Here is a 27,571-nt window from a genome sequence, read left to right on the forward strand (position 1 = left end):
TAAAAATGACATTGAGTTGTACTTTGCTTTAAATTAAAGTTGATAGGTGGCAGCAATCCGGTATTAACTCTTTTCGTCCCTCGCTTTAGAAATTGTTCTATGTTTGAACATTAAAGAGGGCAATTTTATAATAACCTGTGTATTATGTAGAGATGTTTTGGTTTTAAATAGAAGTTAAGTTTTTTAAGGCGTGTATGAGGATCATAATATTATGAATGGGCACATGTACACACCCGGAGGATCCACTCTGTGTTTTGTTACAGTGTTTGGTTCTGAGCCATTAGTAAAAGTTTCATTGGCTTCTAAATACTGGTTTGCTAGGATAGACCATAAAGATGTATTTGCTGTTTTCTTTTGGCTAAATGTAATAGAGTACCGTTCATTTGAGGGGGAAGAGGTGATGGGAGATGGATTTTAAAGCTGAATGTTATGTATTTCTTTTCTATTTATTTAAATAAAGCAGTAATGATGGCAAATATTACTTATATGACTAAGCTTGAAGAATTCATCCTAAGTCTAAACATTTTTCAGATAACAAGTGTGTGGACTTGGATGATGTATTGTGCTCTTTTGAAATTGAAAATGTACTGAAAGGAATCTCTCTAATTTAGAAGCTTATGTTTTCCTGTATGATACATTTTTATCAAGGCACTAAAGGGGATGTTTGAAGCATGGTAATAAAGGAAAGTCTTTCTAACACTTTTCCTTTATGATAGAATGTTAAAAAATGCTTTTTCTTCTTTTAGTTTTAGACACATAAAAGAAATTGAAGTCCCTAGCTTCATTAATTTAATTTGTAATATGAAATTGAAATAAATTTGGTCTTCAGTAGTGGTCTAAGAATGGAATATCTTGCTCATTATCTTGTAGTACGGTTAATACATAATTTAGCAAATTCTTTATTGTACTGTGTATGACTTCAGATATTTGTGTCTTCTTTTGACTTTCTTTTAAATACTTATTATTTTAATGCCTCAGGAAATCTTCGTGAGAGTAGGCTTATGTGCTTTAGCAAAATGAACTCACTTATGCAGGGCTTCAAATATCTCTAATGTAGTGTTAGAAGTGAAGTTTGTATAATGCAGACAACTTTTGAGGGTATTTTACATTAAAAAAATACACTAAAATGTGAGTTAGTGATAGATTGTTGGTTTTTCATTGTAAACAAATATTACAGAGCTGAATATGCTATGATCATGGAATATAACTTTGGTGGCGGGGGCAGGCAATTCTTTATAAGTTTTATAACTTAATGTATAGAAATGACAACTTAATTGCAATTCATGAGAGACTTTGAGCTGGAACCACGCAAATTAGATACTCTCAGATTCCTAATCCTCATAATAAATGTTTGTTGCCTGGAAAAAAAAAAAACAAAAAACAGTATAAAACAAGAGAAAATGTTTAGTGAGCATTATTAAACTAGTGACTTCTGAATTGATTAGCAAAATAAAATAGCCTTTAAGAACTAATGGAGAATATAGCTTGCTTCCTTTCCCACTTAAAAAAAAATCTCCGATAGAAAAATTCTTTTATAGGTATGTGGCATTCTTTACAGTTTGAGTGCATGTTACACAGAATTATTCTAGCCATGTATTCCTTTGCTATTTTTGGGGCTCTTAAGAAAGACTCAAAATATAGCTGGAGCTATGTCAATTTATTTGATTAGTAATAAATATGGCGGGACATCCAATATTTATAGGTTTTGAAATATGAAATTAAACATTTGTACTGTTTTACTTCGTTGTCATATTTTTTGTTACTCAGTATATTGTGAACAATAGTGATGATGGTGGTAGATTTTTTTCCCCTAGGCTTCAGTGGATAGAATCCTTGGGTTAAAAATACTTTTTTTTTTTTTTTAACAGTTTTTGTGCTGTAAATAGTGCTTTCAGGTTAAATATCATACATCCATATTTGATAAAAGACCCTTTAAGTCTATATGAAAAAAGTTGGGTTTTTAGAGCTGAATTTTGAACATAATTCCAACATATTACTGCTCACAAGTTTCTGTCCTCAGTATCTTGTAATCCTTGGTTGTAAGTTTAAAATATAGATTGACATATTATTTACCTAACATCAATGTCAGTTTTGCCAGAAAGTTTCGTCTTTTAAACAGGTGATTTTTAAGCAGACTTCTTGGTATATTTTCATTTATGTTATATGACTTTAAGTTAAGCATAATGATTCCTTGTGGTTATTATTTTATGTGTTCTTAATACTTGAGTCTATAATACTTATCAACTTTTGTCAACATTTTGGATTTTTTCTGTGATTTTTTCCTTGATATTTTGGGATGTTGATAGCTGCTTTTTATTGTGTTAAGCAATTTACTTTCACTTCAATTAGAGTAGCGCTTCCCAAGGTAAAAAAATTAAGTGTTCTTTGAAAAGCACCTCAATACTCTGTAAATGGCCTATATGGGAAAAGAATCTAAAAAGGAGTGGACATATATATAACTGCTTCACTTTGCTGAACACCTGAAACTAACACAACACTGTAAATCAACTACACTCCAATAAAAATTTAAAAACAAAAAACAAAACAAAAAAACCCTGGCTTGTTGTAGTGTTTTCTGAAGAATGGGAGGTAATAGATTCTTAGCTCCCTTTGATAATGTCAAGATTTAACCTAACCATGTTTAAGAATCTATATTATATATTATATATATATTTTAGAGAATTTACATCTTTATTGAAAATAAAAATCAGTATTTTTTAATATTTGCATTAGAAAACTTACTTGCCATTATGTCTGTTTTTACTAAAATGCTTTTATCATTATTTTTATACTTGGATTTTTTTTTTTTTTTGGTCTTTCTGACGTTCCAAGGTAATTACCTTTTTAAAAAAAATGATTTTGCATTGTTTCCCTGAGCTTGTTCTAACCATGTGATCATCTCAATACTGTATTTTGCTAATATTGGTCTAACATTTAGTTTTCCGTGTGTGCTGTGTTTTATGGATTAAGTTTGGAAACCCCCGCCCCCTGCTTTTTTCCTTGATCTACTAAGTGCCTCGGTTTCTAAAATTTCTCAGAAACTTTTCTTTCTTTTTTTTTTTTTTTGTGGTACATGGGCCTCTCACTGTTGTGGCCTCTCATGTTGCGGAGCACAGACTCCGGACGCGCAGGCCCAGCGGCCATGGCTCACGGGCCCAGCTGCTCCGCGGCATGTGGGATCCTCCCGGACTGGGGCACGAACCCATGTCCCCTAGCATCGGCAGGCAGACTCTCAACCACTGCGCCACCAGAGAAGCCCTCTCAGAAAAGGTTTTATCAACATTTTTCAATGACCAGTAATGCAGAGATGAGGGGAGGAAAATAGGGGGAAAAAATGAATAACTAAAGAGAAAAATGTGAGCCTTGCTTCTTATGAAATTCGATTTGAAAAAATCAGCCGGGGGCTTCCCTGGTGGCGCAGTGGTTGAGAGTCTGCCTGCCAATGCAGGGGACACGGGTTCGAGCCCCGGTCTGGGAAGATCCCACATGCCGCGGAGCGACTAGGCCCGTGAGCCACAATTACTGAGCCTGCGCGTCTGGAGCCTGTGCTCTGCAACAAGAGAGGCCGCGACAGTGAGAGGCCCGCGCACTGCAATGAAGAGTGGCCCCCACTTCCTGCAACTAGAGAAAGCCCTCGCACAGAAACGAAGACCCAACACAGCCATAAATTTAAAAAAAAAAAAAAAAATCAGCTGGAAGCTAAATAGTATGGTAGATAGTAAGCTAGATTAGGACTTCATTTATTAGGGACTTATGTAGCACTTAAAAAATTCAACATGTCCAAGGCCAAAGTCAGTCCACTTTTAACTTCTGTAATTTTAAATGAAGGTGTCACGATTTAATCAGTCACACAAATTCAAAAATCCCATTAATTTAATTTTTTAGGCTGCTTCTTTTCCCTGGTTCTACATGCACAAAACCTCTCCTTTTCATTTCTACTGCTACCATCTTAATTTAGCGTCTCTGATCCTCATTATCGCTCCTTAGAACTACTGCAGTAGTCTCATTAAATATTTCAGTATCTACCGTGTTACCGTGGTAGGGGTTAGAGATTCAGTAGGGAACAAGACAGAAATTATCTCACTTTTGGAACTTGCAATACAGTGGGAATAGACAATTGTAGAACAAGGAATTACAAGTGTTCCAAGTATCATGAAGGGAAAATGCAGACGACCACATAAACGTATTAACTGACGGACCTAACAGTCCGGGGATGGGTTCAGGGAAGTCTTCGTTTTATCAACCACAGTTTATTCTACATACTCTACCAGTTTTGGAGGTTAGTGGATGTGTTATAGCTGTAAGTAGTTAAAAAATTAAAAATAAATGTTTTAAAATAAAGATATTTAATAAAAATTAAATGTTCATACAATTCCTGAAACAGCTTTAGACAAATCCTTTCCAAACACCAGAACACTTTGAAAACTTTTGCTCTAAAGAGGCCACCCTCTCCCTCCAATATGGATTTTGACTTTGGGTTCTCCCAGGCCTCAATTGCTTAAGTACTGACAGAATTCCTATGTTATATTTCATACTCTTTGAACCTCAGAAGTTAGGACTAGGCATTTCCAGTAGGAGGGTATGTATGGTTACAAGAAAGAGGTCTTTCAGATAAATAGTTAGAGTCTCTTTGTAGCCAGAGTCCAGCAGCTTATAGGTGAGTTATTAAATGTACAAGTAACTAGGATATAGTTTGAACATCTTTGTAAGTTTAAAATTATATAAATTCATTTGTAAATCAGAAAAAAGTATCCCTTATCATATGCTGGCTCCTAATTTTTGGTTTATAAAATAAGGTTAGAATAGCCACAAATCTCATAAATTAATAAATGCTTACTAGACAGATGAATAAAACTGTTAATTGTGCTTCAAGGTGAGATCTGAATCTTTTCTCATCTCTATGATAACATATCATGAGTCATTAGATTACTTAACCTCTCTTTGCTTCGGTTTTGATTTTTTTTTTTTTTTTTTTTTTTTTGCGGTACGCGGGCCTCTCTCTCACTGTTGTGGCCTCTCACGTTGCGGAGCACAGGCTCCGGACATGCAGGCTCAGCGGCTATGGCTCAAGGGCCTATCCGCTCCGCGGCATGAGGGATCTTCCCGGACCGGGGCACGAACCCGTGTCCCCTGCATCGGCAGGCGGACTCTCAACCACTGCGCCACCAGGGAAGCCCCTTTTTTTTTTTTTTTTCTAGTTTTTCTATTTTTAAAAAGGGAAGTTAATATACTTAAAATCCAATTACAATGAAGATCACTACAGAGAAGATTCTTCATTGATTTTTTTTTTCTTTGTCTTAGTTGGAGGATCATAGGCAATGCTTTGTCTGGTTGATGTGGCTACAGTAGATTTTACCCAAGGAATTGTCTTGTTTAATGTTTTCCTTACTATCTTTTTTTTCTTTAATTTTAATTAACTAATTTATTTTTGGCTATGTAGGGTCTTTGTTGCTGCACATGGGCTTTCTCTAGTTGCGGCAAGCAAGGGCTACTCTTCATTGCGGTGTGTGGGCTTCTCGTTGCAGTGGCTTCTCTTGTTGTGGAACATGGGCTCTAGGCATGCAGGCTTCAGTAGTTGTGGCACGCGGGCTCAATAGTTTTGGCTTGTGGGCTCTAGAGCGCAGGCTCAGTATTTATGGCACGTGGGCTTAGTTGCTCCGTGGCATGTGGGGTCTTCCCGGACCAGGGCTCGAACCCGTGTCCCCTGCATTGGCAGGTGGATTCTTAACCACTGTGCCACCAGGGAAGCCCTTTCCTTACAATCTTGACATGTAAGTTACACTGTACTTTCTGTAAGGGAAGAATTTGTTTATGTGTTGTTAGTATCAGTAGCCAGGGAGAGGTGAACTAGGTTGTTTACACTTTTATTCTGTTGTAGGTAATTGTAACCATAACTGACTTGTAAAATTTCTCTTCACTTTTAATAGATATTTTACTTTCTTGAATATATTTATGAGCTCAGAGAGATTCCATGCTGCTGGAAGTATAATTTATCTCCTGTTAAAGTTTAGAAGGAACAGTTGAAGTGTGAGTGGTGACTAAATTTTCTTTCTCTTTTGCTATCAACAAATAGGGTTATTTGTACATCTTCATCTCTTTTTACTAACACTTTATAGAGAGGCTCTTGCTAAAACCTGCAGGGTTAAAAAAAAATCTCATGGGGTTTATCCTATTCTTGACCCTTCTGTTGTTTACATTACTGTTATTAGATATTTTGAAAAGCTTAACTGGTTTGTAGTCTTTGTAAACTTGTGTCTGCACCTCAGCTTGTTTTATCTTGAGACATAATTTAGTTTCTTGTAATGTGAAAAATGTATTATTTTGACTTTTGAGATGTTTGATGAAGAGATAGCCACTCTGCATCTAACTATATTTTAATCTATTTTTGGAATATTAATCAGGTATCCTAAATATTATCTACTTAACAGATCATGATGACTTTGAAAACATCTGATTTTTTGTTTTAATAGGGGATGTTCAGTGTGTTGATAGTTTTCATCAAATTTGGAAAAATTTCAGACATTTTTTCTTCAGGTTTTTTTTTTTTAAGCATGCAATCTCTTTGGGCCCAATAAATGTATCCAGAAATTAAAATATCTACTAAAAGTGGAGAGAAACTTTATATAAGATAGTATGGTTACAATAACTGACAACAAAATAAAAGTATAAACAACCTCTCTATTCTCTCCTTCTGGGACTCCAGTTATATGTATGTTAGGCTTTTAAAAAATTTTTATTTATTTTTGGCTGTGTTGGGTCTTCATTGCTGCGCGTGGGCTTTCTCTAGTTGCAGCGAGCGGGGGCTACTCTCTGTTGCGGTGCCTGGGCTTCTCATTGCAGTGGCTTCTCTTGTTGCGGACCACGGGCTCTAGGTGTGTGGGCTTCAGTAGTTGTGGCTTGTGGGCTCTAGGGTGCAGGCTCAGTAGTTTGGGCGCACGGGCTTAGTTGCTCCACGGCATGTGGGATCTTCCTGGACCAGGGCTCGAACCCGTGTCCCCTGCATTGACAGGCTGATTCTTAACCACTGCACCACGAGGGAAGTCCATGTTAGGCTTTTTGATGTTATCCCATTGCTCACTGATTCTCTGTGTGGTTTCTGTCTTTTTCTATTGTCTGTTTCATTTTGGATGATTCCTTTTTCTTTCTTTTTTAAAAAAATATTTATTTATTTGGCTGCTTTGGGTCTTGGTTGCAGCCCGTGGACTCTTCCTTGTGTCGCGCAGGCTCTAGAGTGTGTGGGCTCGGTAGTTGTGGTGCGCAGGGTTCTCTAGTTGTGGCACGCGGGCTCTAGAGTGCTCAGGCTTAGTTGCCCTGTGGCATGTGGGATTTTATGTCCCCGACAGGGATCAAACCTGCATCCCCTGCATTGGAAGGCGGATTCTTAACCACTGGACCACCAGGGAAGTCCTGGATGATTCCTTTTTCTGTATCTTCAACTTCACTAATCCTTTATTCCACAGTGGTTAATCTGGTGTTAATCCTATCTAGTGTATTTTTTAAATCTCAGGTATATACTTCTTATGTCTGGAAGTTCATTTAAAAAATATTTCCCATTTCTTTCCTCATGCTTAATGGTTTTCTCTGTTTCTTTGAATATATTTATAATAGCTGTTTTAAAGTCCTTGTCTACCATTCTGTCATCTGCACCATTTCTAAGTCTGTTTTTATTGATTGATATTTCTCCTTGTTTGTGTCCCTGCTAATTTCTGTTTGGATGCTCGACGTTGTAATTTTACACTGTCATGTGCTGGATTTTTTTTTTTTTTAATTCCTGTAAATATTATGGGGATTTGTTCTGGGATACAATTAAGCTATTTGAAAATAGTTAGATGCATTCATGGCCCTGGATGTTTTTAAAGTTTTTTTTTTTTTCATTCTGTTTGGTGATTATACAAACTATTCACAGCCCTGTGTGAACATTAAGGATTGTTCCTGCCTGCCTCTTTCCAGGGGTTCTTTACCCTGGCCTTGATTGATTCTGTACACACATGCACTCATAAGTACTCGCCAAAGTTTCAAGAGGAACCCTCTCTAGATATCCAGAGTTCTGTCTGCACAGCTCTTCAGTGTTCTGCCCTGCCTTGGCCTCCTCAAAACTCTGAATTCTGTCTCTTCAACTCAGCGAGACTGATGGGCTCTGTTTGGGTTCCTCATTCCTGTGCTGCAGCCTGGAAACTCTCCAGTCAGTGAGCTGGGGGCAGTCTTAAGGCTTACCTCATTTATTTCCCTTCTCTCGTGGATCCATGTTCTGTGCTGCCTATTGTCTAGTTCTAGTGTCTAAAGTCCATTGTTTCATATATTTTGTCTATTTTTCCCATTTAAGTTGGGAGGCTAAATCTGGTCCCTGTTACTTCGGTGGTCAGAAGCCGAAGTGGTCTGGTGGGTATATTGAAATGACAAACAAAGAGGAGTCATATTTCAAAGTTATGCTGTCATTAGAAATCTGGGTATTATCTTTATGCCCAAATAATAGCTTCAAAAATATTTTCCTTACTCTTTAGACACGTCATAACCTCTTCTGATGATTAATGCTAGCACTGTTCCCATTGAAATTAAAATTGTAGGTAAAAATAATTTTCCTATTTTTCTGTTAAAGAGCAGAATCTTACATAAGCTATATATGACACTTATAGAACCCTGTTGTTATCTGTTTAGTGAATTATCTAGCTTCCCCCAAATGTAGGAGAATTTTTTTGCTTCAGCCTTTCTAGATAATAGTAGTTGTAACTGGACTTCCTTTCCTCTTGCATTATATCCTCCCCTGCTCTGAAATCCTTCAGTGGCTCTTCCTGTCTATTGAAACTGAATGAAGTCCATCCTCTTCCTAGCCTGATTTTTAAACTTATTTATTTATTTATTTTTGGCTGCATTGGGTCTTCGTTGCTCTGCCTGGGCTTTCTCTAGCTGTGACGAGTGGGGGCTACTCTGGGCTACTCTTCGTTGCAGTGCGCGGGCTTCTCATTTGAGGTGGCTTCTCTTGTTGTGGAGCACGGTCTCTAGGCGCATGGGCTTCAGTAGTTGTGGCACATGGGCTAAGTAGTTGTGGCTTGCGGGCTCTAGAGTGCAGGATTAGTAGTTGTGGCGCATGGGCTTAGTTGCTCCGCAGCATGTAGGATCTTCCTTGATGAGGGCTCGAACCCATGTCCCCTGCATTGGCAGGCGGATTCTTAACCACTGCACCACCAGGGAAGCCCCCTAGCCTGATTTTTACAATCTGAACTCAGTTTACCTTTCAGGTTTATGTATTCTTTCTCCACAATCAGAACTCTTTTCCATTTAGACTAATGTATGCATTCATTTTCTCATGTACTTGTATGTTTTGCTCCTTTCCTTTTCTGTGCCTTTGCTTACATCTTCAGTTAGTTCTTGTCATTAAACAAACTACCCGAAAGTTCAGGAGCTAAAACAATAATTTATTAACTATTATGTGGGTTGGCAGTTTGGCTAGGCTCAGCTGAATGGTTCTTTTGGTCTTGTTTGGGCTCATTTATGTGAAGCAGTCACCTAGCTTGGGTTTCCTCACTATCTGGATTCCAAAACCAGCAAAAGAGGGCAAGTCCAGTGCATAAGTGCTTTTCAACCTTCTGAGTCATGTTTGCTGATGTCCCATTGGTTAAAGCAAGTCATGGGGCCAACCTCAGTTTCCAGAATGGAGAAAGAAAATCTACCTTTCAGTGGCAGATGCAGCAAGGTCACATTGTAAAGGGATGTGTATACAGGAATGGGAGGAACTTTTGGCTATTTTGCAATTGCCAAACCGCTATAGATGTTATCCAGCTCCTCTAAGAAACATCGTATGATCATCCTAGCCCATGTTAGTCTCTCCCAGTTCTGATTTGTCATATGCACTAGCCCTTGCAATTTGATGTTGGTTAACTTATATATTTTACCTTTTTTTTTTTTTTTTTTTTTTTGTGGTACGCGGGCCTCTCACTGCTGTGGCCTCTCCCATTGCGGAGCGCAGGCTCTGGACGCGCAGGCTCAGCGGTCATGGCTCATGGGCCCAGCTGCTCCGCGGCATGTGGGATCCTCCTGGACCGGAGCACAAACCCGTGTCCCCTGCATCGGCAGGCGGACTCTCAACCACTGCGCCACCAGGGAAGCCCTACCTTTTATTTCATTTCATTTTTTTGAATTTTATCTATTTTTTTATACAGCAGGTTCTTATTAGTTTATTTTGCCTTTTAAATCCAGAGAATTACTATTAATTTCTGTTTTTGTATGATGTGTTCTACTTCAAAGAATAATTTGGAAATAATTGTTTAACTTCTTCCCTTGATTATACACTCATTGAGGGCAAAACTATGCATTATACTTCTTCCTACTCGTCTATGTATTTGTAACAATTTATTGAATGACTATATGTTAAATTTAAAAGTCAGCTCTCAATTATTTACTTGAGGACTACTTCTTTTCATTCAGCTGTCTAGGAGGTTAAAGATGTTTCATTCATTCTTCCATTCATTAAACATTTATTGAATGATTGTTCTGTGGTAGGTATTACGCTAGGTACTGAGAATACAAAGATGAGTAGAATTCTGCTCTTGACCTCAAGAAATTTATAGTCTTTTAGGAAGACATTGTAAATTGTCCTAGAAGATATGTCTTAGAAGACATGTAATTGTGCATGTGCTTCTAAGCCTCTTTCTTTACTCTGAACCTAGATTTCTGCTTCATGCTCAACTCACAGATTACCTGGCTTTTTACCATTGTATAGATGGGACAGTCTTCTGCTATCTGTCATACTGCTAGATGGTTGTTGCCTATCTAGTTTGTGTCTGGATTTCCCTGCTCTGGTTTATATGGCCATTATCTGTTACTGTTCTTTTTATAAGAGACATTAATTATAGGTACAGTTTAAATTTAGGTATTTTATTTACTTTATTTTTGGCTGTGTTGGGTCTTCATTGTTGCATGCGGGCTTTCTCTAGTTGTGGCAAGCTGAAGCTACTCTTCATTGAGGTGCACAGGCTTCTGATTGTGGTGGCTTCTCTTGTTGGGGAGCACGTGCTCTAGGTGCTCGGGCTTCAGTAGTTGCAGAGCGCAGTCTCAGTAGTTGCAGTGCACGGACTCAGTAGACATGACTCGCGGGTTCTAGAGTGCAGGCTCAGTTGTTGCAGCACATGGGCTCAGTAGACGTGGCTCGCAGGCTCTAGAGTGCAGGCTCAGTAGTTGTAGTACACAGGCTGTAGAGCGCAGGCTCAGTAGTTGTGGCGCACGGGCTTAGTTGCTCTGTGACGTGTGGGATTGTCCCAGACCAAGGATCGAATCCGTGTCCCCTGCATTGGTAGGTGGTTTCTTACCCACTGTGCCACCAGGGAAGCCCCCTGTACAGTTTAAAGAATAATTATAAGGCCAAGTGGTCAAGAAATAGAACATTGCCAGCATCTCAGAAGCCCTTTCCTTATCTCCTTTTCTTACCCCCAAAGGAATTCATTCTTGTGCTTTTTATGAAAAATCATGTCCTTGTTTTTTCTTTATAGACTTACTACCTATACTTGCATTCCTATTTAACATAGTTTAGTTTTGCTTAATTTTGAACCTTACATAGAAGGACTTATGTTGTAAGTATACTTTTGTCTTGCTTGATTTTTTTCAATGTCTATCCTGAGATTTAGTCATGTAGTTCAGAGTAGCAGTAGTTTCATTTTCTTAGCATATTTTTTGTGGCAGGTAGAATAATGGTCCCTCCAAAGATACTCACTTTCTAATCCCTGAAACTTCTGAATATGTTACCTTATAGGCAGAATGGACTTTGCAGGTGTGATTAACTTAAAGCTCTGAGTTGGGAAGATTATCCTTGATTTTCCAGGTGGGTTTAGTGTACTCACAAGGGTCCTGTAAGAGGGAGGCATGTATATTTTGTCAGAGAGAAGTAAGGAGATGTGATGATGGAAGCGGAGGTCAGAGAGATTTGAAGATGCTAACTACACTACTCCAGCTTTGAAGGTGGAGGATGCCGCCATGAGCCAAAGAATGAAGGCAACTTCTAGAAGTTGGAAAACGCAAGGAAGAGGATTCTCCTCTAGAGCCTCCAGAAGGAGCATAGCCTTGCTGATACCTTGATTTTAGCCCCAGTGGAAGCCTGGACTTCTGATCTCCAGAACTGTAAGACTATAAATTTATGTTGTTTTGCTGCTAAATTTGTGGTAATTTGTTACGTCAGCAGTAGGAAGCTAGTACATTTTTTCATTGTATGAGTATATTATAATTTATCCATTCTTCTCTTGCTGGACATTTGGGTTGTTTCAGTTTTTGGCATTTATGGACAGTGTGACTGAAAATTCTTGTACATATTTCCTGGTGCACGTGAGAGAAGAGTGTCTTTAGGATATACCTAGGAAAAGGGTTGCTGGGTCACAGTATGTGCATATTTTCAGCTTTACTTTATAATACAGAACTATTTTCCAAAGTACATTCCTACTAGCAGTGTGTGAGAGTCTTTACTTTTTATATTTAAATAATTTCTTTTTTTATATTCACTATGACAGTGCTTCCTTTTTTTACGTAGGTGGGTACTCAAAATTTGCTTCAAGTGAAAGCACATTTGGGAACTAATTTATACTTTTTCCAACCTAGAAATAGTAGGTTTATTTTTATTCCCTTTTTGGTCAACTAATTTTTCTGTTAACTTTAAGAGCAAAATTATAACAATGCAAATGCTATAATTTAATTTGTAATCATAGTTGTAGAGTAATAATTTCTCTTGCTGACAAAAACATTTCTATATGAATTTGTTAAGTAATACTTGCATACTAGGTTTAAATTCTAGTCTTCCATGCAAACATGATTATTTTCTTTCATCAACATTCAAGCACTTCAGGGACTGTTTTGGATAACATTATGTTTGTGAATGTGACTGTTTCTTCTTCTGTTGGCTAAGAAGCATGCAAAATGACGTAGTAAGTAATGATTACCATTTATTGGGCACAGTCAGTGTAGCAGGCACTGTGATGAGTAAGCACTTTACATATATCATGTATTATCACTTTTAATCCTTAAATAGCCACAGTTGTTATCTCTTTTCTATAGTTGAGGAAATTGAGGCATAGAGAAGTTAAGTAGTGGGTCCTAGGTTTTACAGCCAGGATTTGAATCTAGGTAGTGTGGTCTCCCCCTCCCTGCACAGCTGTGGGATCTTTGTTCTCTGACCAGGAATTGAACCCAGCCCCTTGGCAGTGAGAGCACGGAGTCCTAACCACTGGGCCGCCAGGGAATTCCCCAGATAGTCTGGTCTTAATCTCTATTCTGTGAGGTCCCTGGAGCTAAAAGACAATAAACACACTGCAGTGTTATTAATTTCTCAGACAATACTCTTGTAGGGAGTTATCTTCATTAAGTATGGTTTGGTCTGGTTTATGTTTTTGGAATTCTTATATTAGTACAGTTTTTATCCATTTGCCTTTGTGTCTTATCATTTTTATTTTCATTCTCCTTTTAGTTCTCATTTTTCCTCTCATCTTTCTGTTATACTCGTATATGTGAACCTGTATGACTTATAAATTACATACAGTTTGATATCTCATTTTCATCTGGTTAATTAAATTACTTCACCAAATATCTATTGATTAACTGCAAAGTTCATAATTTTTGATTATGGCAGAGAATATAGTGACTATGATATGGTCTTCATCATCCCCTAGTTTGTAATCTAGGGGATTATCAGTATTTACTTTTTAATTTGTTGGCTATTTTTCTTCTCAATCTTTTTCTACCAAGCAAATGTTTCAAATGATTTTTCACCACATGGTATTTTACAAGTTGAATCTCCATTTAGTATGTTCTGTCTGTATTTTGATCATCTTTGGGTCTGTTTTGGCAACACCTCCAGATTTAGCATCACTGTCTGAATTCATTATCATGCTGTTTACTTTCTATTTTAGGTCATTGAAGATATTGCCAAAGAGGAATTATTTAAGTTCTTTCTTGCAGTATCTCATTTTCTTGCACCAAGATCATTTTAAAGCTATTAGCTTACTGAAAAAATGAATCCCAAACAGTTATTTGACAGCATTGATACTGCAACCAGATTACATTAATTTTTTCAGATATAATTTTTGATGTGGAATCAAAAAGAACCTGTGGTTCGTGTACAACTTTGAGAAACTATTGTCTTACACCAGTGAAGCCTGGTGTGTTAGTTATCTATGGCTGCATAACAAATTACCCCTAACTTACTGTTTTAAAACAACAGCATTATTTCACAGAATCTGTGGGTCAGGATTTTGTGTGTGACTCAGCCATCTGGGTACTCTGTTTCAAGATGAGTCAGAGACTGCAATTAAGGTAGGCTGTAGTCATCAAGAGGCACAACTGAGGAAGGATCTGTTTCCAAGCTTACTCCAGTGGTTGTTGGCATGATTCCATTCCTTGTGGGTGGTTGGACTGAGGGCTGTTGGTACCTTTTGTAAGTGGAATCATATGCTAGCAGAGGTTGTCCTAGCACATGGGTCTTTCCTTGGGGCAACATGGCAGCTTTCCTCATCAGAGCAAGCAAGTAGGAAGAGCCAGAGAGAGACAATGAGCAAGGTAGATGTCACAATCTTTTATATCTGGGAAGTGATATCCTGTCACTTTTGCTGTATTCTGTTCATTAGAGTCAAGTGACTGGATCCACCCACACTAAAGGGGAAGGGATCAATAACATGAGATAGGGATTATTGGGAGCCATTTTAGAAGCAATCTAGTACACCTCAGTAGCTTACAGGATTCTGGGCTTTTCCCTTAGGGTTCAATTTCTAATTGGAACAGGTGTATTTTTAGCTTTATATTAGTATCTTGAAGGACTCTATCCAGGATACTACTTTGTTTCATGATCTTTCTACTGGTAATTTAAAGTGAGATATGGTGAAAATTATTTGGTAATTATATTTCTGAGGGATACCTAGTAGTGTTAGAAACTTTTTTCATGGTAAAATATACATTAGATTTTCCATTTTAACTATTTTTAAGTGTACAACTCAGTGGCATTAAGTATATTAACATTGTTCTGCAACCATCACCACAATTCATCTCCAGAACTTTTTCATCTTCCCAAAAATGAAACTTTGTACCCACACTAAATCCCTATTACCTCCTCCTTGCAGCCCCTGGCAACCACTAGACAGAAACTACCTTCTGTCTCTATGAATTTGACTAATCTAGCTACCTATTATAAATGGAATCATATATTTGACCTTTTGAGATTGGCTTTTTTCACTTAACATAAGGTCTTCAAGGTTCATTCATGTTGTACCATGTGTAAGAATTTCCTTCCTTTTTAAAATTGAATAATATTCCTTTGTATATATGTGCTACATTTTTGTTTATCCATTCATCTGTCATTTGGGATGGACACTTGAGTGCTTCTGCCTCTTGGCTCTAATGAATAATTCAGCCATGAACACTGGTGTACAAAATATCTTTTTGAGTCCCTCCTTTGAATTTTTTGGAGTATATACTCAAAGGTGGAATTGCATAATTATATCATAATTCTATGTTTAATTTTTTTGAGGAACCTCCAGTACTGTTTTCTACAGTGGCCACACCATTTCACATTTCCTCATTCCTCATTTCCATCAGCAATGCACATGGGTTCCACTTTCTCCACAATTTTGCCAACACTTATTTTCATGTTTTTTGATAGTTATTCTAAATGGGTTGTAAAGTGGTTTGATTTGTATTTTCCTAGTTAATTAATGATGTTGAACATCTTTCCATTCTTATGATCCTTCGTATATTTTCTTTGGAGAAATGTCTATTCAGGTTTTTTGCCCATTTTTAAAATTGGGTTGTTTGTTATTTTGTTGTTGAGTTGTAGGATTTCTTTATATATTCTAAATGTTAACCCCTTATCAGATATATTATTTGCAGATATGTTCTCCCATTCCATAGGTTGCCTTTTTACTCTTTTGATGGACATTTCATCAAAATTATTTGTTTTTAATTTTGATGAAGTCACTTTATCTGTTTTTTTCTTTTCTTTTGGTGTCATATCCAAGAAATCATTGCCAAATCCAATGTCATGAAGCTTTTCCCCTATGTATTGTTCTAAGAGTTTTATAGTTTTGGATCTTACATTTAGTTCTTTGATCCAGTTTCAGTAAATTTTTATATACGGTATAAAGTAAGGGTCCAGCTTTATTCTTTAGCATGTGGATATCCAGTTTATCCAGTGCCATTTGTTGAAAAGATTGATCTTTCCCCGTTGAATGGTTTTGGCACCCTTCTCTAAAAATTTTTTGACCATATATGTGAGGCTTAAAAATTATAACTTTTAAAAATAGTGTTTTTCTACTTATTGTAAAAATACATGTTTACTATAGTAAATTTACAGAAGAGGAGTCTATCCCAAGAAAATAATCATACTATATAGGAATAACCATAGTTCATAGTTGGTAAATATGAGTTCAGGCTTTTTTTTTAAAAAATTAATTTATTTTTGGCTGTGTTGGGTCTTCGTTGCTGTGCACCTGCTTTCTCTAGTTGCGGTGAGCGGGGGTTACTCCTTGTTGCGGTGCGTGGGCTTCTCATTGTCGTGGCTTCTCTTGTTGCGGAGCACGGGCTCTAGGCGCTCAGGCTTCAGTAGTTGTGGCATGTGGGTTCAGTAGTTGTGGTTTGCCAGCTCTAGAGCTCTGGCTCAGTAGTTGTGGCGCACGGGCTTAGTTGCTCCGCGGCGTGTGGGATCTTCCCAGACCAGGGCTCGAACCCGTGTCCCCTACATTGGCAGGTGGATTCTTAACTGCTGCACCACCAGGGAAGCCCCTATATGTATACTTTTTAAAAAAATAGAAATGAGATCATATATATTGTTTTATAAGTCACTTAAAATATAAAGAATATTTTTTCATGTTTAAATGTTCTTCTACAAGTTGCATTTTAAATTTAATTTTCATTTTTAATCAGTTAAATATGCACATAATTTAAAAAGTTGAATGATTCTGTACACTTCTTTATAGAAAAGAAGAGTCTCCTGGCCTCCCCACTCTGCCCTTTTTGCTGATTCTTTTGGTATTTACCTCCATATCTCAAATGAACATGCTTGTATTGCTGCTGATTAATTTTTAAATTTTAGTCATTATTTATTGGCTTTCCACTATGGAAGGTGAGGATTTAGCTTTTCACAGCCTATCTCAGCTAGGTCCTCCGATTTTCCATTAATATTGTAGTTTAATTTTGGTTAGGGCAGTATTCAGAATTTAAGTTATTATGACTCTGTAAATGCTTTTGACATCTAAGTCATGAAATTTATATCTGTATAGGTATAGATGTAGGTATATAGTATGAGTAACTTTTCTACACTGGTTTTTTTTTCCTGGAAGTAATAATTGTATTGTGTTTTTCTTTGATTAGTTTTCTAACCTAATTCAATTCCAAACCAGTTGCACAACTCTTCTCTTATTGCATTTAGGTTCAAGTGAATATTCTACCAATAGCATTACCTATGAGAAGTCTCTCCTGGAGTACCTATTGTCCTAAAGGCTAGGGACCATGATTTATTTATCTTAGTATTCCCACAGTTTTTGGCAGGGTACTCATCAAATGTTTGTTTATTGAAAGAATGATTGGTAAAAGTTCAGATTGTAGAATATTTTAAAATTTACCCAAATAACTTTGTATATAATAAATCAAGATTATTAATAGATTGATTCAAATATAGATTTGTATAACATAATTTAGCCATTCTCAAACTCTCTAGTCTCAGGACCTCTTATCAATCTTAAAATTTATTGAGGACCCTAAAGAGTTGTTTATTTGTTTTATCATGGATTTATAGCTAATGATATTTCCTGTATTAAAATTAAAACATATTTTAAGTTTATTTATTTTAAAATAATAAAGCTGGGCTTCCCTAGTGGCACAGTGGTTAAGAATCCACCTGCCAGTGCAGGGGGCATGGGTTCGAGCCCTGGTCTGGGAAGATCCCACATGCAGCTAAGCCCATGCGCTTTACAACTACTGAGCCTGTGCTCTAGAGCCCATGAGCCACAACTACTGAGCCCATGTGCCACAACTACTGAAGCCTGTGCACCTAGAGCCCGTGTTCCACACCAAGAGAAGCCACCGCAATGAGAAGCTCGCGCACTACAACGAAGAGTAGCCCCTGCTCACCACAACTAGAGAAGGCCTGCGCGCAGCAACGAAGACCCGATGCAGCCATAAATAAATAAATAATACTATTTTCCAAAACAGAAAAACAGGTGGTGAAATGAGTGGCATTGTTTTACATTTTTTCAAGTCTCTTTAACGTCTGACCCCATAGAAGACAGCCGGATTCTCATACTTCTGTGTTCAGTTTGTTGCAATATATTGCTTTGGTTGAAGCATATGAAGAGAATATGGCCTTATTCAGATACACTATTGGAAAAGGGAGGAATATTTTACCACCTTCTCAGATAATTGTGGATTTTCTTTTTATAAATTAATTTTATTTATTAAAAAAATTAACATGGTAAATGACTTTTTTGGGTTCTACAGTTCTATGAGTTCTAGCATGTGTGTAGATTCATGTAACCTTCACTATAATCATAATAATAATCGTAATAGTTCATAATAGTATTCATAAGTATTCATAATAGCTCTACAGTCCCCCAAAACTCCTTCATACTATCCCTTTATAATCATACCTTCATCCCACCTCTAACTCTTCGCAACAACTCATCTATTCTCTGTCACTCTAGTTTTATCCTTTTGAGAATGTCATATAAATATAATCATACACTATGTAACTTTTGGAGACCGGCAAGTGATGTCAAACATCTTTTCATGTATTTATTTGCAATCAGTATAACCTCTTTCGTGAAGTGTCTGTCTTTTGCCCAGTTTCAAATTGGGTCATTTGTTTTCTTACAGTTGAAATTTAAGTGTTCTCTATATATTTTGATACAAGCCCTTGGTTGGATATTATGATTTGCAAACATTTTCTTCCAGTATGTAGCTTGTCTTTTCATTTTCTTAACAGTGTCTTTCACAGAGTAAAAGTTTTCAATTTTGGTAAAGTTCAGTTTATCAGTTTTTTTTTTCTTTTATAAAATGTGCTTTAAGTATCATGTCCAAAATCCTTTGCAGAAAGATTTGCTTACCAGTTTATTTCTAAATGTTTTGTATTCTACATTTAGATCTGTGATGCATTGTGAGTTAAGTTTTGTATATAAGGTTTGAGGTTTAGATTGAGGTTCATTTTTTTACATACAGATGTACAGTTGTTCCAGCACTTTGTTGGAAATTGTCTCTTCTGTGTTGAATGGCCTTTGCGTCTTTGTCAAATATCACTTGGCCTAGAATAGGCAAAGCTATAGAGACAGAAAATAGACTAGTGGTTGCCAGGGACCAGGGAAAGGAGGGAATAGAGAGTGACAGCTAATAAGTATGGGGTTTCTTTTTTGGATGGTGAAAAAGTTCTGGAATTGGATAGTGGTGGTGAATACACAGCCTTGTGAATATACTACAAACCACTGAATTGTATACTTTAAAATGATGATATGTGGATTATATTTACATTTTTAAAAAGCTAAAAATTTAATTGGCCATATTTGTGTGGATCTATTTATGGACTCTATTTCATTTACCTGTAGTATGACTAATAAGCCTTTGCCAATAGCACAAGGGCTTGATTACTGTCACTATATAGTAGTAAGTCTTAAAATCATGTAGTGTGATTCCTCCAACTTTATTACTATTTTTCAAAACTGTTTTAGGTATTTTGGTTCCTTTGCCTTTTCACATAAATTTTAGAATCAGCTTGTCTATTTAACACCTTTTGCTTGAATTTCATTTGGAATGTTGTTAAATCTGTTGATCAGTTTGAGCAGCTTTTTTTGTTTTTTATATGCCCTTTATCAGGTTGAGAAAATGCCCTTCTACTCTTAGTTTGCTGAGAGTTTATATCATGAATGACTGTTGAATTTTGTCAAGTGCTTCTCCTGCATCAAATGATAGGTCATGTAGTTTTCTTTTTTAGACTGTTAATCTGATGAATTGATTTTTTTTTTTTTTGCGGTACGCGGACCTCTCACTTCTGTGGCCTCTGCCGTTGCGGAGCACAGGCTCTGGACGCGCAGGCTCAGCGGCCATGGCTCACGGGCCCAGCCGCTCCGTGGCACGTGGGATCTTCCCAGACCGGGGCACGAACCCGTGTCCCCTGCATCGGCAGGCGGACTCTCAACCACTGCGCCACCAGGGCCCTGGACTTTTGTTTGTTGGAAGATTTTTAATCACAGTTTCAATTTAATTACTTGTGATTGGTGTGTTCATATTTTCTATTTCTTCCTGGTTCAGTCTTGGAAGGTTATACCTTTCTAAGAATTTGTCCATTTCTTCCAGGTTGTCCATTTTATTGGCATAGAGTTGCTTGTAGTAGTCTCTTAGGATGCTTTGTGTTTCTGCGGTGTCTGTTGTCATTTGTCTCTAGGTATTTTTTGATTTCCTCTTTGATTTATTCAATGATCTCTTGGTTATTTAGTAACGTAGTGTTTAGCCTCCATGTGTTTGTGTTTTTTACGTTTTTTTCCTCTGTAATTCATTTCTAATCTCATAGCGTTGTGGTCAGAAAAGATGCTTGATATGATTTCAATTTTCTTAAATTTACTGAGGCTTGATTTGTGCCCCAAGATGTGATCTATCCTGGAGAATGTTCCGTGCGCACTTGAGAAGAAAGTGTAATCTGCTGTTTTTGGATGGAATGTCCTATAAATATCAATTAAATCTATCCGGTCTGTTGTGTCATTTAAAGCTTCTGTTTCCTTATTTATTTTCATTTTGGATGGTCTGTCCTTTGTGTAAGTGAGGTGTTAAGAGTCCCCCGCTATTATTGTGTTACTGTCGATTTTCTCTTTTAGAGCTGTTAGCAGTTGCCTTATGTATTCAGGTGCTCCTATGTTGGGTGCATATATATTTATATATATATAGATAGATCCCTTGATCATTATGTAGTGTCCTTCGTTGTCTCTTGTAACATTCTTTATTTTAAAGTCTATTTTATCTGATACGAGTATTGCTCCTCCAGCTTTCTTTTGATTTCCATTTGCATGGAATATCTTTTTCCATCCCCTCACTTTCAGTCTGTATGTGTCCCTAGGTCTGAAGTGGGTCTCTTGTAGACAGCATATATATGGGTCTTGTTTTTGTATCCATTCAGCAAGCCTGTGTCTATTGGTTGGAGCATTTAATCCATTCACATGTAAGGTAATTATTGATATGTATGTTCCTGTGAACATTTTCGTAATTGTTTTGGGTTTGTTTTTGTAGGTCGTTTTCTTCTCTTGTGTTTCTCACTTAGAGAAGTTCCTTTAGCATTTGTTGTAGAGCTGGTTTGGTGGTTCTTAATTCTCTTAGCTTTTGCTTGTCTGTAAAGCTTTTGATTTCTCCATTGAATCTGAATGAGATCCTTGCCGGGTAAAGTAATCTTTTTCTTTTTCTTTTTTTTTTTAACATCTTTTTTGAGTCAGGTAGAGTAATCTTGGTTGTAGCTTCTTCCCTTTCATCACTTTAAGTATATCATGCCACTCCCTTCTGGCTTGTAGAGTTTCTGCTGAGAAATCAGCTGTTAACCTTATGGGAGTTCCCTTGTATGTTATTTGTTGTTTTTTTCCCTTGCTGCTTTCAATAATTTTTCTTTGTCTTTAATTTTTGCCAATTTGATTACTATGTGTCTTGGTGTGTTTCTCCTTGGGTTTATCCTGTATGGGACTCGCTGCTCTTCCTGGACTTGGGTGGCTATTTCCTTTCCCATGTTAGGGACATTTTCGACTATAATCTCTTCAAATATTTTCTCTGGTCCTTTCTCTCTCTCTTCTCCTTCTGGGACCCCTATAATTCGAATGTTGTTGCATTTAATGTTGTCCCAGAGGTCTCTTAGGCTGTCTTCATTTCTTTTCATTCTTTTTTCTTTATTCTGTCTGCAGCAGTGAATTCCACCACTCTGTGTTCCAGGTCACTTATCCGTTCTTCTGCCTCAGTTATTCTGCTATTGATTTCTTCTAGTGTAGTTTTCATTTCAGTTATTGTATTTGTTCATCTCTGTTTGTTTGTTCTTTAATTCTTCCAGGTCTTTGTTAAACATTTCTTGCATCTTCTTGATCTTTGCCTCCATTCTTTTTCCAAGGTCCTGGATCCTCTTCACTATCATTATTCTGAATTCTTTTTCTGGAAGGTTGCCTATCTCCACTTCATTTAGTTGTTTTTCTGGGGTTTTATCTTGTTCCTTCATCTGGTACATAGCCCTCTGCCTTTTCATCTTGTGTATCTTTCTGTGGATGTGGTTTTTGTTCCACAGGCTGCAGGATTGTATTCTTCTTGCTTCTTCTGTCTGCCCTCTGGTGGATGAGGCTATCTAAGAGGCTTGTGCAGGTTTCCTGATGGGAGGGACTGGTGGTTGGTAGAGCTGGGTGTTGCTCTGGTGGGCAGAGCTTAGTAAAACTTTAATCTGCTTGACTGTTGTTGGGTGGGGCTGTGTTCCCTCCCTCTTGGTTGTTTGCCCTGAGGCAACCCAACACTGGAGCCTACCTGGGCTCTTTGGTGGGGCTAATGGCAGACTCTGGTAGGGCTCACGCCAAGGAGTACTTACTAGAACTTTGCTGCCAGTGTTCTTGTCCCCATGGTGAGCCACAGCCACCCCCCGCCTCTGCAGGAGACCCCCCAACACTAGCAGGTAGGTCTGGTTCGGTCTCCTATGGGGTCACTGCTCCTTCCCCTGGGTCCCAGTGCACACACTACTTTGTGGGTGCCCTCCAAGACTGAAGTCTGTTTCCCCTAGTCCTGTCGAAGTCCTGCAATCAAATCCCACTATCCTTCAAAGTCTGATTCTCTAGGAATTCCTTCTCCCATTGCCAGACCCCCAGGTTGGGAAGCCTGATGTGGGGCTCAGAACCTTCACTCCAGTGGGTGGACTTCTGTGGTATAAGTGTTTTCCAGTCTGTGAGTCACTCACCCAGTAGTTATGGGATTTGATTTCGGTGTGATTGTGCCCCTCCTACCGTCTCATTGTGGCTTCTCCTTTGTCTTTGGATGTGGGGTATCTTTTTGGTTAGTTCCAGTGTCTTCCTGTCGATGATTGTCCAGCAGCTAGTTGTGATTCTGATGTTCTCACAAGAGGGAGTGAGAGCATGTTCTTCTACTCCGCCATCTTGGTTCCAGTGGTACATCAGGTGTTTTAAATGCATTTTCAGCTTAGATATTTTCAACTTAATGATGAGGTGTAACCCCATCCATCAGAAATCGAGGAAGATTTGTATAGGTACCCCAGCTTTATGTGGTATATCTTTTCCTATTCCTTTGCTTTTTAAATTCATGAATAAGTTTATTTATAATGATATTTATATAATAAAAGCAAAACACATGAAACTCAGAAGTTCTCAAAGAAACTGAAGTATAATAATAAAAAGCAATGTAGACTGACAGGCAAGAATTTAAAGATTTAATAAACAGTTGAATATGAAATAGACATCCTTACTTCTAAATTCTACTTTGTCACTCACACTGAATTATATTTGAACAACGGCTCTCTGTTCAGGAGGTCCTGTACTGGAAATTCTGGAAACTGGTAAATTACTTTTTAATAAGAGTTTAAAGTTAATGATGTATATAAAGAAACAAAATTGAGTTATTTGTAGTGAGGTGGATGAACCTAGTGTCTGTCATACAGAGTGAAGTGAATCAGAAAGAAAAACAAATACCACGTGCTAATACATATATATGGTACCTAAAAAAAAAAAAAAGAAGGGTTCTGAAGAACCTAGGGGCAGGAAAGGAATAAAGACACAGATGTAGCGAATGGACTTGAGGACACAGGGAGTTGGAAGGGTAAGCTGGGGCGAAGTGAGAGAGTGGCATGGACATATATACACTACCAAATGTAAAATAGGTAGTGGGAAGCAGCCGCGTAGCACAGGGAGATAAGCTTGGTGCTTTGTAACCACCTAGAGGGGTGGGATAGGGAGGGTGGGAGGGAGACACAAGAAGGAGGAGGTATGGGGATATATGTATATGTATAGCTGATTCACTTTGTTATAAAGCAGAAACTAACACACCATTGTAAAGCAATTACACTCCAATAAAGATGTTTTAAAAATATTTAAAAAATAAAGTTAATGATGTATTACCATGTTGTACCTAATGCTGCCTTAATATGAAGTCACATTCAGTATGCTTTGAAGTGAAATATCTGTAAATTAATCTATTCTGCCAGGCTACAAAAATGTCACCAACATTTTGGTGATGCATGCTTATGTGTTAGGATTGAACTGTTTAGGAGGGTAAAGAGAACTGGAGCAGAAGTGAGCATACCTTTGTTTTTAACCTACGTATCCCATTATTTTTGAAGTGAGTTTCTTATAGAAAGCATAACTCATCTTCATGATCTCTCTCTTTCAGTGGTGTGTTTATTTAGGCCATTTATATTTAAAGTGATTACAGATATATTTGGATTTAGGCCAACCATTTTATTATTTGTTTTATGTTGATGCGCTCTGTTTTTGTTCTCCTGTTTCTCCTTTCTTAGCTTCTTTTGGATTATCTTAACATGTCTTGGTATTCCACTTTATTTCCTGTTTTTTGCTTTTTATTATATCTTTTTTGTATAGTTTTTTAAAGAATTATTTATTTATTTGGCTGTGTTCGGTCTTAGTTGCAGCCGTAGGATCTTCATTGTGTCATGCTGGTTCTTCGTTGTGGCAAGCGGGATCTTTAGTTGGGGCATGTGAGATCTAGTTCCCTGACGAGGGATTGAACCTGGGCCCCCTGCATTGGGAGTGCGGAGTCTTAACCAGTGGACCACCAGAGAAGTCCCTGTATAGTTTTTTTTGAATGGTTGCTCTAGTGTTTACAATATACCTACTTAATTTTTCACAGTCTACTAGAATTATTATATCACCACTTCAGGTAGAATGCAAAAGCCTAATAACCATCATATAGGTCTCTTTACCATTCTAGCTTTTTTTTGTAGTTATCTTATGAGTTATATCTATATACATTGGAAATCCTTTCAGATAGTGTTATAATTTTTGCTCTTAACTTGCAAGCATATTTTGAAGAAGTCAAGAGGAGGTTAGTCTATTATGTTTACCTAGATTTCTGTTGTTCTTCATTCATTCCTGTTATTCCAAGTTTCCCTCTGTTATAATTTCCTTTTTCTCAGAAGAAATTTCTTTGGTAATTTACCATACAGCAGCTCTGCTTACAATACATAATTTTCTTTTCTCTGAGATTGTCCTTATCCCTCAAGGATGTTTTCTCTGGGTACAGAATTCTGGTTGACAGTGCTTTACTTTCAGTACTTTAAAAATGTTTTTCTGTTTCTTGCTGACCTCCATGGTTTATAATGAGAAAGTCACAGTCAATTGAATTATTGTCCCCAGTAAGTAATGTATCATTTTTCTCTGGCTGTTTTTAAGAGTTTTTCTTTGTGTTTAATTTTCAACAGTTTGGTTATGATGTGTTTGTGAATGGATTTTTTTTGTGCATGTCCTGTTAATTAAGGTTCTTCAATCAGTTGTTTTATGTCTTTTGCAAAACTTGAGATGTTTTAGCCATTATTTTAAAAATATTTTTCCTGCCCTACACTTTTTCCTCTCTTGACATGACTGTGATGAGTTGAATGTTAGAATTTTTGATATTGTCCTGCTGGTCCCTGGGGTCTGTGTTCATTTATAAAATTATTTTCTGTTTTTTTAATTTCTGTATATTTATCTTCAAGTTTACTGACTCTTCTGACACTTCCATTCTTCTGTTGACTCTAGTAACATTTAAAATTTTCTGTTATTGTATTTTTCCCTTCTAAAATTGTTGTTTATGTTTTCTATATCTTTACTGAGACTTTATCTTTCTGTTCATTTCTAGGACTTTATATATCTTTCTATTTATTCCTTCACTTCTTGGAGCATTTTTATAGTAGCTGCTTTAATGTCTTTGATAAGTCCCAGATCTCTGTCATCTTGGCATTTACATCTGCTGATTTGTCCTTTCACATGTAAGTTGAGATTTTCCTGGTTCTTTGTATATTTGGTAGTTTTGGATTGTGTCCTTGTTATTTAAAAAATTATGAGACTTGAGTCTTATTTAAATTCTGCAGAGAATGTTGATATTTTAAAAATTTGACCACCTAGTTGTGTTGAGGTTGCACATTCTAAGTAGCCTTCCAGGTATTTTGTTTTTAATATTAGTTCGGTTTTTAAAGCCTTTGAAATAATACTCAGATCTGTCCCAGATGTATACCAGTGGTGGTAAGTCTGGCACCTGGACAGTGAGTCTAAGCCTTAGTTCAGTTCTCAAAGTTAGTGGTATGCTGTTCAATGTCATATCTTTTAGTGATGCTAAATGTAATCTGTAAGTGTAAGTATTACCGGTTTCATTCATTCATTATTAAGTTCTAAATCAACCAACCTTTCACCTAAGAGTTTTGGCAGCCATTCATAACCACTGCCTACATTATTTCATTAGGTGTTGCAGAATGGTGAATTTTTAATTCTGTGACTATCAACTATTTGGTTTCTTTGAAATACAGTTAATACTACAGGAAAGGCAGGGTAAATGCTTGACTTATTTTCCTTTTATTTATATTCAGAATAATGAATTAGTACACTAGCAATTGTTTGTAGTGTCTACTGAATTGTTTTTGAATATCATTATGAATTTATGGGTTATTATATATTTCATGTGTTTCAGTTATTGCAGTCATTATCCTTTTATTTTAATTTCCTTATTTATTTATTTTTAATTTTGGCCATGACTCATGGCTTACCAGATCTCAGTTCCCTGACCAGGGATTGAACCTGGGCCACGGCAGTGAAAGTGCCGAATCCTAACCACTAGACCACCTGGGCACTCCCTCATTATTCTTTAGATGTCAATTTTCTCACTTCAAACCATTGTGAGCCCGTTCCACTTAGCTCCTGTGTCCTTTTGACTTGACTCCATTATCTTGAACAAAGTTGGATTCACCATGAGGATAATGAAGCTTAAACTTCAGGGTTCTTTATTTCCATTGGCTTCTTTCAAAGCTTTGGGAGCAAAGTTTTAGTAATTGGTCATATGTAAAATTTGCAAAAGTAAGATTTTTAAGATAGAGGCCTCACTTAATATAAATTCCAGGCCCCATAAACCCTGGATCTGTCCCAAGTCTTTGGTATATTCCCTGCTTTCAAGCACAGCAAGATTCTAGGCTCATCTTTTATATTTCCTGCCCCAGTTTTAGAAATAGCCATTTTTCCAAGGAGCTTTTGTTCTTTTTTTGAGGGAAATGGTATTTGGAACTTTCAGTTTGGATACTAGAGATGCTTAATCTATTGGGCTGCATTGCTTCTAGGACTTCTCGATGGTTAGGCTTGTGAAATACGTGTTTAAATAAAGATCATTTTTTTTTCATGTTTTCTTCAATGTCAGATTTCAGGATTTTTACTAGACCTCTTTGACTTTTATATTTGTATCTCTTTATACTGAAAATGTTGACTCTTAGTGATTTAATATAATCACTTATTTGCTGTGTCTTGCAGTATACCTATAATAGTTTTTAAATAACAGAATTGATATTATTTCTAATGACAAAACTACTAAATGAAGTTTTAAGATTTCTTTGTTGTTCTTTTATTCCTTAAGCTAT

The 27,571-nt window shown here is 37.1% G+C and overlaps 1 protein-coding gene across 3 annotated transcripts in view; it reads left to right on the top strand.

Moving 5' to 3' along the window:
* The window catches only part of TTBK2 (tau tubulin kinase 2), a 138,292-nt gene that overhangs the window by 1,070 nt on the left and 109,651 nt on the right, over positions 1-27,571 (top strand). Inside the window, exon 2 of one of the 3 annotated variants that reach the window (XM_060294404.1) lies at positions 25,813-25,942. The exons of the other annotated variants lie outside the window; for them this stretch is intronic. The gene's annotated coding sequence lies outside the window, so the exon portion shown is untranslated. The remainder of the gene's footprint in view (positions 1-25,812; positions 25,943-27,571) is intronic. 3 annotated transcript variants of the gene reach the window in all.

Source organism: Globicephala melas, chromosome 2 (genome assembly GCF_963455315.2).
Source record: "Globicephala melas chromosome 2, mGloMel1.2, whole genome shotgun sequence".
NCBI classification, from domain to species: Eukaryota; Metazoa; Chordata; class Mammalia; order Artiodactyla; family Delphinidae; genus Globicephala; species Globicephala melas.